Source organism: Phascolarctos cinereus, unplaced genomic scaffold, assembly GCF_003287225.1.
Source record: "Phascolarctos cinereus isolate Bilbo 61053 unplaced genomic scaffold, phaCin_HiC Scaffold_1;HRSCAF=81, whole genome shotgun sequence".
Taxonomy (NCBI): Eukaryota; Metazoa; Chordata; class Mammalia; order Diprotodontia; family Phascolarctidae; genus Phascolarctos; species Phascolarctos cinereus.
Genome location: NW_027555514.1, coordinates 218,814,943 through 218,823,847, shown reverse-complemented (window position 1 = coordinate 218,823,847; position 8,905 = coordinate 218,814,943). Strand labels below are relative to the sequence as shown.

The 8,905-nt window shown below is 37.8% G+C and overlaps 1 pseudogene; it reads right to left on the bottom strand.

Moving 5' to 3' along the window:
- Positions 1-3,394: 3,394 nt before the first annotated feature.
- Positions 3,395-4,349, bottom strand: LOC110203036 (olfactory receptor 6C2-like; annotated as a pseudogene).
- Between the last annotated feature and the right edge of the window lie 4,556 nt (positions 4,350-8,905).

Sequence of the window (8,905 nt, the reverse complement as noted above, 5' to 3'; positions counted from 1 at the left end):
AGGACTAATGGACTAGTGGCATCTTTCAGTAATTGTTTGTAACCTCCCCTGATCTCTTTGCATCAGCTGCATTTTTGGTGGAGAGAAATTAAAGTCATCTTATCATGTAGTGAAAGAAAAGAAAGGGAAAAAAAGAGAAATAAGAGAAAATGAAAAGCTGGAAATGTTTTTCCCCCATCTAAGAAAGGCTTTTCCTGATGCATGGCTTAGAGTTTTAGAGACTGCTAGGACAGCAGCTAGTCAGTGCCATGGATAGAGTGCTGGGCCTGGAATCAGGAAGACTCTTCTTCCTGAGTTCTAAACCAGCCTTAGGCACTTGCTTGCTATGTGACCCTGGGTAAGTCACTTAACCCTGTTTGCTGTAGTTTCCTTATTTGTAAAATTAACTGGAGAAGTAAATGGCAAACCACTCTAATATATTTGCCAAGAAAACTTCAAGCAGATATACAGAGTCAGACATGACTGAAATGACTGAACAGCAAAAAATTGTAAAACAGCTAGGGAAAGCCAGAGAACACCATGAATTCAAGTCAACCTGTGGACTAAAAGAACATGGTAAAGCTCAACCATCACTTAAAGATGATGGTAACTCTATAGCTCAGGATTTTAGGTGAAACCAGAAGCTGGAATCAGAGAAAAGCCCTATAACCACATGTGCAATAGAGCTTTGTCCAGCATTGATCACAAACTCCATGGAGAATCATCTAGAGTTGCTTTTACGTTTAATGAAGGAGCCTTGTCATTATCAATGCAACCAGAAGAGACAATGCATTCATTCAATAGACGTGATACATATGGTGGAGACAGCATGTCTGGCAAAGGCTATTTGAAAGCTTTCATGGAATCGGGATTCTATCCCTGACCGACTACTGTATTTCTAGAGGGCTTGACATTGTGTCCCACCTACCTCTATCCCCTCCAATTGAGGTCAGTGATTAAGGAAAACATCTTTTCCATGGAAAATCTTATTTCTTCTGGGCAGAATAATGGAAAAACACCTTTTTATCTGTTATTATCAATTATGTTAATATTATAATCTTTCTTAGAATACACCAAAAGTCCTCCTTGGTTACTGAATATGACTAACTCTCAGCATTGTGTACTCTCATAAATTCCATTCCTTTGTACCTCTCTCTCCCAGTTTCATTCTGAACCATTCACATTCTTCTTTGTTTTAACAGAGCAATTGAAACTACTCCCTGGATCAACCAGGGAGAAAAACACCAGAATGATACTAAGACTTTGTATCTGTGTTTGAATCTCTCTTCCATTTTAATTACAAATAAGAAAGTGCAATATCTTAGTTAAGCCAGAAAAATGCAGAGTACTTAGTCAATTCTTCAACACTATGAACCTAATAGAGACAAACAGGGAGCAAATGTAGTGGAAACAGTGCAGTAATAATATCATTAAGTAATGTTATCATTGGACAGTAGTCCTGCAGCATTAGAGGCCTGAGTCAGCTATCCATCCGTGAATATGCAGTGGCCATATACGTTTCCTTCCTAGAGGTTCCCTTTAAGTATATATCTACTCTTTCCATGGATATTGTTTCTATTTGCATCTCAATTTTATGTGAGGAATATGTTATTATTACTTTTATCAATGCACTGTCTTATTAAATATTTTATTTGAACTAATTATCTTCTTTCCTTTAGTAGTAAAACTAAATATATTGGTGGAAGGCAAGGAATTATGATTTTGAGTGGATGTAAACCTAGAGAGAACCTTAACCTTCACAAGGCCTAGTCTTGAGCCCTAGTTTATGAGTAAGAGAGGTACTTCCAGGTGCTACACAGTGGAAGTACCTTCACTCAAAAGCATAGATCCTAATAGCTTATGAGTCCCTATCAGTGTGTTAGCTTTTATTAGTAAGGCAAAAGATACAATTAATTCAAAATAAAGGCTTGTAATGAGACAGAATAGAAAGAAAAGTAAAAATAAAATATTTCCCACTTTTAAATAGGAAAACCAGAGCAGTGGGCCCACTTTGTAGGCTAGAGTAATGCCTCCAAATGTTACATATATGTATAGCCAGAAACCTAGTCGACTTTCCCTCAAGTAATTTTCTTAGAGGGAAGGAAAAAGAAAGGAGTATTTAAAAGTTAGAAAATATATAGTAATATATACAAAGGTCTGATTAAAGGAAACAATACATGTGAATAAAGGTCATTAATCACATTTTTTTAATTACTGAGCCCAAGGAAAGTGTAAATTGTAACAGAAAAAATGCTTCCCCCCCCCTTTATATGCTGCCAGATTTTTTTTTAAAGTATTTTTTTTGGGGGAAAGTTACTAACAAAGTTCTCCTGTGGCCTGTATTTAGCTTTAATTTTTGGGCATATGATCAATGATTTGTCTCTTACAGATCTATAAAATATGGTACAAGAAATGAGTGGGTCTGGAATGCAAAGAGGAGATATTTTTAATGGAGGGAGAAAAATCCATAGATTGCTGCTAAGGAAAAAAAGAAATGTTAGTAAATGGTGGGAGGGAATGCTTTGTGATTTCTGATTTGAAGGCACCCTCTAGATTTCCAGTCTTGAAAATGTGTTTTATTTTGAGGCATTGGCTTTTACCTTCTAAGGTCCATGTTTTATAATATGGATCATCAGGCAAAATTGATTTCTTATTTGGCTTTACTACTTTGAATATTCTCTGACTGACATCTCCACCATGGGCAGGAAAACTCATTATTGGGGAGACTTTATCATCCTGCAGGATCTCATCAGCCTTGGTAATCCACCTCATCACTACCCTCTTTATTTGATTGGAGGGGGGAGCTATTAACTCCAAACCTCCATTTAAGGAGAGAGCTGAGCACAAACATTCCCTCATTTCTCACCTAACTGCACTAATTTGGGACTTCTCTGACTGGCTTCTCTACCAGGCCCTCATACAGAGTATCATTCCTCTCCCTCCGACTTTTCAGATTTCTCATGTGTGTCATCTTGCGAATTAATTTTAACTTCTTATAGGATAAGAATTGTCTTTCTTTTTTAATATCTATATTTTTGTGCTTAGCACAGTGCCAGGCATGCGGTGAGCATTTAATAAATATATATCAACTATTAACTAAGGGGCCAGAAAATGCGTTGATTGTGTCTTATACATAGTTGGCTCTAAAAAAAAATCTTCTGTGGATTTTATAGAAATGAAATGTTGAGTGACATAGTTGAAAGCAATTGAAATCCTTAGAAAGAGAGGCGGAGTTGGGAGGGGAAAGCCTCAATCAGTGAGGATTTCTGGATAAGAGAGAAAAGGAGCTGTGAAATTTGGGTCTGTGAGTAAGGTGGCAGTAGTAAGAGAAGAAAATTGTGTCATGGGACTCAGAATAAAGAATTCAAAACTATTCATGTTTTCTTTTACTAATTACACCTGAGTGTCAACTTCCTCATAGCTTTGAAATCAATACAATCCTTTTGAATATGTCTCTAGAAGCTTGTATCACTTGTATATTCCTCAGGGTGTAAATGAAGGGTTTCATTACTGGTGCTACTGAAGTTGCAAGTACTGCAACCTCTTTATTCAAAGCCACTCCTTCTTTTGCAGAAGGTTTGATATAGATAAAGATGCAGGTTCTATAAGTCATGGAGATAACAATAATGTGGGAAGAACAAATGGAAAAGGCTTTTTTTCCCTTGCTGGACAGAGGGGAATCTCAGAATAGTCCTGACAATGGAGGCATAAGATAGAACCACTAACACTAAGGTGATGATGAATGTCAAAACAGCAGAGACTAAAATCATTCTTTCTAGGAGCTGTGTATCAGAGCATGTGATCTCCAGCAATGGTGATGCATCACAGACAAAATGGTCAATAATATTGGAGTCGCAGAATTATAGCTCAAGACCCCCTCCAAGTATTGGAATGATGATCATCAACCCAGACAACCAACAACCCAGGAGGAGCTGATTACAGGCTCTGTTGTTTATGATGGCGGCATAGTGGAGGGGTTTGCAGATGACTACGTAGTGGTCATAAGACATGACAGCCAAGAGAAAAAATTCTGAGGCCCCAAAGAGTATGCCAAAAAATAACTGAGTAAAACACACATTATAGGTCACAGTATAGTCTCCGATTGACATGTTGTACAGGAATCTGGGAATACAGACAGTTGTGAATGACAATTCTAAGAAAGAATAGTTTCTAAGGAAAAAATACATGGGTGTTTTAAGGTGGGGATACACCCAAGTGAGGGTGATGATGGTTAAGTTCCCAGTTACACTCAGCATGTAGGTCAAAAACAGAAAGCTAAAAAGTAGAACTTGCAGCTGTGGGTCGTCTGTCAATCCCCTGAGAATAAATACTGTTATCCCTGTATGGTTTTTCATTTCTGACCATTGTCTTTTGATAGATCTGTATGTATAACAGAGAGAGAGAGAGAGAGAGAGAGAGAGAGAGAGAGAGAGAGAGAGAGAGAGAGAGAGAGAGAGAGAGAGAGAGAGAGATAGGAGCGAAGATGAGCCATCATAAAATAAGTTAATAATGCAATTTGCATATAAATGCTCATAAGTCACTCTTGGGACCTTTTTTCTTTCACTGGCAAAAAAAAAATCATGCCAACATTGTGTTATCTTCACTGACTTTTAGCTGTGTATCAGCTACTGAGAATACATTTTTATAAAGACTCTAAAAGTCCTCAATGTATCTTTCCTTTTTTACTGAGTTCTTTGGTTCCATCTCTATTCCTTCAAAACCAACTTCCAATTTGTATTATCTAAAAAGATTATGTCGATTCCTTTAGTTTTCTCACCATACTTATTTCAAGACACACTTCCTTCATTGTATCCCTTTGTGACCTAGAAAATAAAATTAAGCAAGATCAACCCAGTGACCATATATGAAAGTCGATGTCAAATGCACTTATGTTCATGTAGCACACGGCTTTCAGCCATTTCCCAAATGTCAGACACTCACCTCGAATACATTTTGTTGCTACCACAGAAAGTACTATCATCTCTTAGAATATATGTGGTGCCTCTTTCTGTCTTTGACCTCCTTAGGTTATACACTCAGTGGTGAGCTCACTGGCTCAAATCTATGAATAATTTCATTACTTTTCTCAGAAAATTTTGTATTGTTTTATGAATAATTTTGACCAATACTTACTTCTAGCAGTTTTATTTTAGTGTGCTTGTTTTTCCAGATGCCTTCCAATTTATGTAGTTTCATTTGTTTTTGATCTTTGCCAGTATATGAGCTGTATGAAATAAAACCTCAGAGTTTTAATGAGTGCTTTAATTTTAATTTATTTTATTTAATTTTTATAGGATTTTTAATGATATTGCTAATTTTCAGTTGTTACCTTGTAAACTGTTCATTAGAGGAAAGTTTTCTTGGTGTTTCATATTTGTATAGAGTACATTCTTTGAACTGAACTAAATGGTTCCACGGGAACTTCTGTGCATTCCTGCACCTCCTCTAAAAGCCCAATTTCTTCTCTTCACTTTCGTACCACCTCTGGGCTCTTTTCTCTATCATAAAACCAGACTTACTATACAACCAGACCACATACACATCCTTTACATTGCTCTAGGTTCTTGTGGCTTCTCCTTGAGTAGGCTCTATCTTGTCTTAAGATAACGGAGCTCAGAAAAGAGCATCACAGACATGTTATCTGCCCATTGTTTATCTATTATAACCAAGGAAATGCTGAGATTGTTGTGGGATTGAGGCAGTGATACAAGGAGAAAGTGCAACAAGAAGTGTTGAGGTTGAAGTCTTAGTTGGAAGCATCAGTGCCCACCAGCCCCAGAAACTGTTCTCTCCACATCCCTTTATACTTTAAGAACATATAGCTAAAGGAGCTGTAGTCCTTTAGGCATCTCTTTCTGAAGCCACCCTTACCTGATTGTGCCTATCATACACTATCCTGCATCCATGTTCATTGCTGCCATATCTAATACCTAGGAGCACTGATCTCCTAGTTCCATTCTACTCTTTCTGACCACATGCTTTCTCAAAAATTACTTCACCAAGACGCTGCCTTAGAGTCCCAGACTAACAAGCATACCCACAGGAAATCAACCCTCTAGGTCCATAATAGGAAGCAGAACCATTATGGTGTCTGGTTCAAATTTCTCATTGGAAAGAGTGATGGTGGAGCAGAGGACTGTCTTGCCACAGGTGCTAGTGAGAAGGTAGGGGGAAATCTTCCTATAGAAGATTTAATTGATGGGCTCTGAGATACCCATAGAGTCAATGACTGTCCTTGCTACTTCTCTTCTCTGCCACAGCTGGGTTTTCTCCAGTCCAGACCCCTCTCACTCTGTCTTCCTCTTTCTCTGACTCTCTCTCAGCTTTATTTCCTAAGAATTTCTGCGAATGACCCAATTTCTCTCACAATAGCTTTGATTGATTCAAAGGGATATTACAGGCCCTGCGTACTTTCAGTCATTGAAGTGTGCAGACTAGGCAGTAGAGGTCCAGCCTTATATACAGATCAAGAGAGGCATGGTGGAATAAGACAGAGAGAGCTGACTCTGGAGCCAGGAAAATTTGAGACTTGAGCTTAAGGACCAAGGAGTCCAAAAGGCCAAGAGAAGATTCATCCCTGGAGGGGATGGTCATAGAAGAAGTGGGAGTGGAGGATCTTTGATACTCTAATTTGGGAGATGCCAGAGAACATGAGAGCCAGAGCCAGATGCAGGAGGGAACCAGCAGAGATATTTGAGGGAAGTGACCAATATTTAAACAATTCCTACTGCAAAAAGCCTCTGAAATGTACTGAATATGGGAAAGACTTTAGTTACCCCTCAAATCTTACTATACACCAGAAAGTTCACATTTTCATATTCAATGACTGTGGGAAATCCTTCAGCCAGAGATCATATTTGACTTTACATCAAAGTATTCATACTGGAAAGAAGCCATTTCAACGTGATGTCTGTGAGAAAGCCTTCTGTAAGTCCACATACCTTATTAACCATCAAATGGGTCACACTGAAGAGAAACCTTACACATGGAATGAATGTGGGAAAGCATTCATTTCTAGTTCATATCTTCTCAAACACCAGAGGATTCACACTGGAGAGAAACCTTATACACTTAATGAATGAGAAGAGCCTTTAATCAGAGCTTAAGCCTTGTAAAATCCCAGAGGATTCACACTGGAGAGAAGCCTTATAAATGTAATGGATGTGTAAAAGCCTTCAGGCAAAGTTCAAACATGTATGTGCATCAAAGAATTAACAACGATAAGAACTCTTGAGTGTATATGTCATGAATATGGAAAAGCCTTTGATGAAAGTTCAACACTTACAAAAAAACACCACAGGATTCACACTGGAGAGAAACCTTAGACATGTAATGAATGTAGAAAGGCCTTCAGACAAAGCTCAAAGATGCCTGGACATCAGAGTGTTCACAGTGACAAGAAATCTTCCATATATAAGTAATATGGGAAAGTCTTCAATCACAGCTCAGCCCTTACAGCACATCAGAGCTTTCATATTAGACAGAGCAGCATGAATTAGGATAAATAAATATGGGGAAGACTTCACCCAGACCTAGACCATGAATTTCCACCAATGAATGAAAAGACTAATCATAAAACAATTAAAGAATGGGACAGAATTACAAAGAACCAATATGCCCCCCAAAAGAGAGATGAAGAAATATGCCAAAGTTTGGCAGACAAGTCCAAGAGTGTGTAACGCTGCTCATGTTTTCAGATGCTTTCCTATGTATTGATTGATTTCCTTAACTTTTCCTCTTTCTCTCTCTCTCTCTCTTTTTTTTTTTTTAAAGATATTAAATGTTATTTGGGATGGCTCTTTGTATGTAGCAGGGATATGAGGGAAATTTAGGCAATGTGAAAACAACAGATATCTAAATGTTTTCCATGACTAGACATAGTTATAAGGGGGTTTATTTTTCTTTCCTTCTCAATGGATTTAGGGGGTGAGGGAGAGTGGGAGGGAGAGAATTTGGAGTGAAAAAAATACAATTTTAAAAAAAGATACAATTAACTCTCAAAATCAAAACAAAAAGTGGAAATGCAATAAATATAAGAAAACCTGTAATGACTCAAATATTTTCCAGCAAAAGAGGGTTCATATTGGAGCAAATATATAGAAATGTAGAAAGTGTCAGAAATCCATTTTACTAACTTTACTAAACATCAAAGAAATTGTACTGAAGATGAAAAACACTTATCTGTGTTTCTTGGCATTAATTTTTTTGTTGTGAAGAATATAGGGAATGATGAAGTTTCTTTGTTCTTGGACCTTTGATATAATTCTTTTCTTTTAATTAAGAAATGCAGATAAATGTATTCAAAAACCATTTATTGGTGTAAAAATAAATTTGATTTCTCTTCTGAAATTTTAAAAGTTGTTTCTCCTTCATTGCCTAAAATCTCTCAATCTGTACATTTCAATTATTCAAAAAATTAATAAAAGAGATTCTTATTTCTTAACAAAAAAAAGATTTAATCACCTGCTTTGAGAATTAGCTCAGTGCAGGGTGTGGGAGGGGAAGAACACTTAGGACTGGGAGAAAATGTTAATAGGAGGCAGTTAGGTGGTACAGTGGATAGATCACTGGTCCTGGAATCAGGAGGACCTGAATTCAAATCTGGCCTCAGACGCATTAACACTCACTAGCTGTGACACCCTGGGCAAGTCACTTAAATATTTATAGGACCCAAGAAGGTGCGGGATAACTGTGCAGCATGTTGCTGGAGGAGCAGTGGCAGGACAGTAGTTGTTCAGGGAGGAAGCACAATATCCTAGAGAGGAGGCACCCACAACTAGGGAGCCCACCTGTTTTCCCCACCCCCTTCCCAGATGAGGACATACAAAGGCACAGGCCCATTTGCCCTAAGCCCATTCTTTCTAAGTAAGTCTCTGCTGAGAAAGCATCTCTCCACTCCCGATTACATTCACAAGACCACCACAAC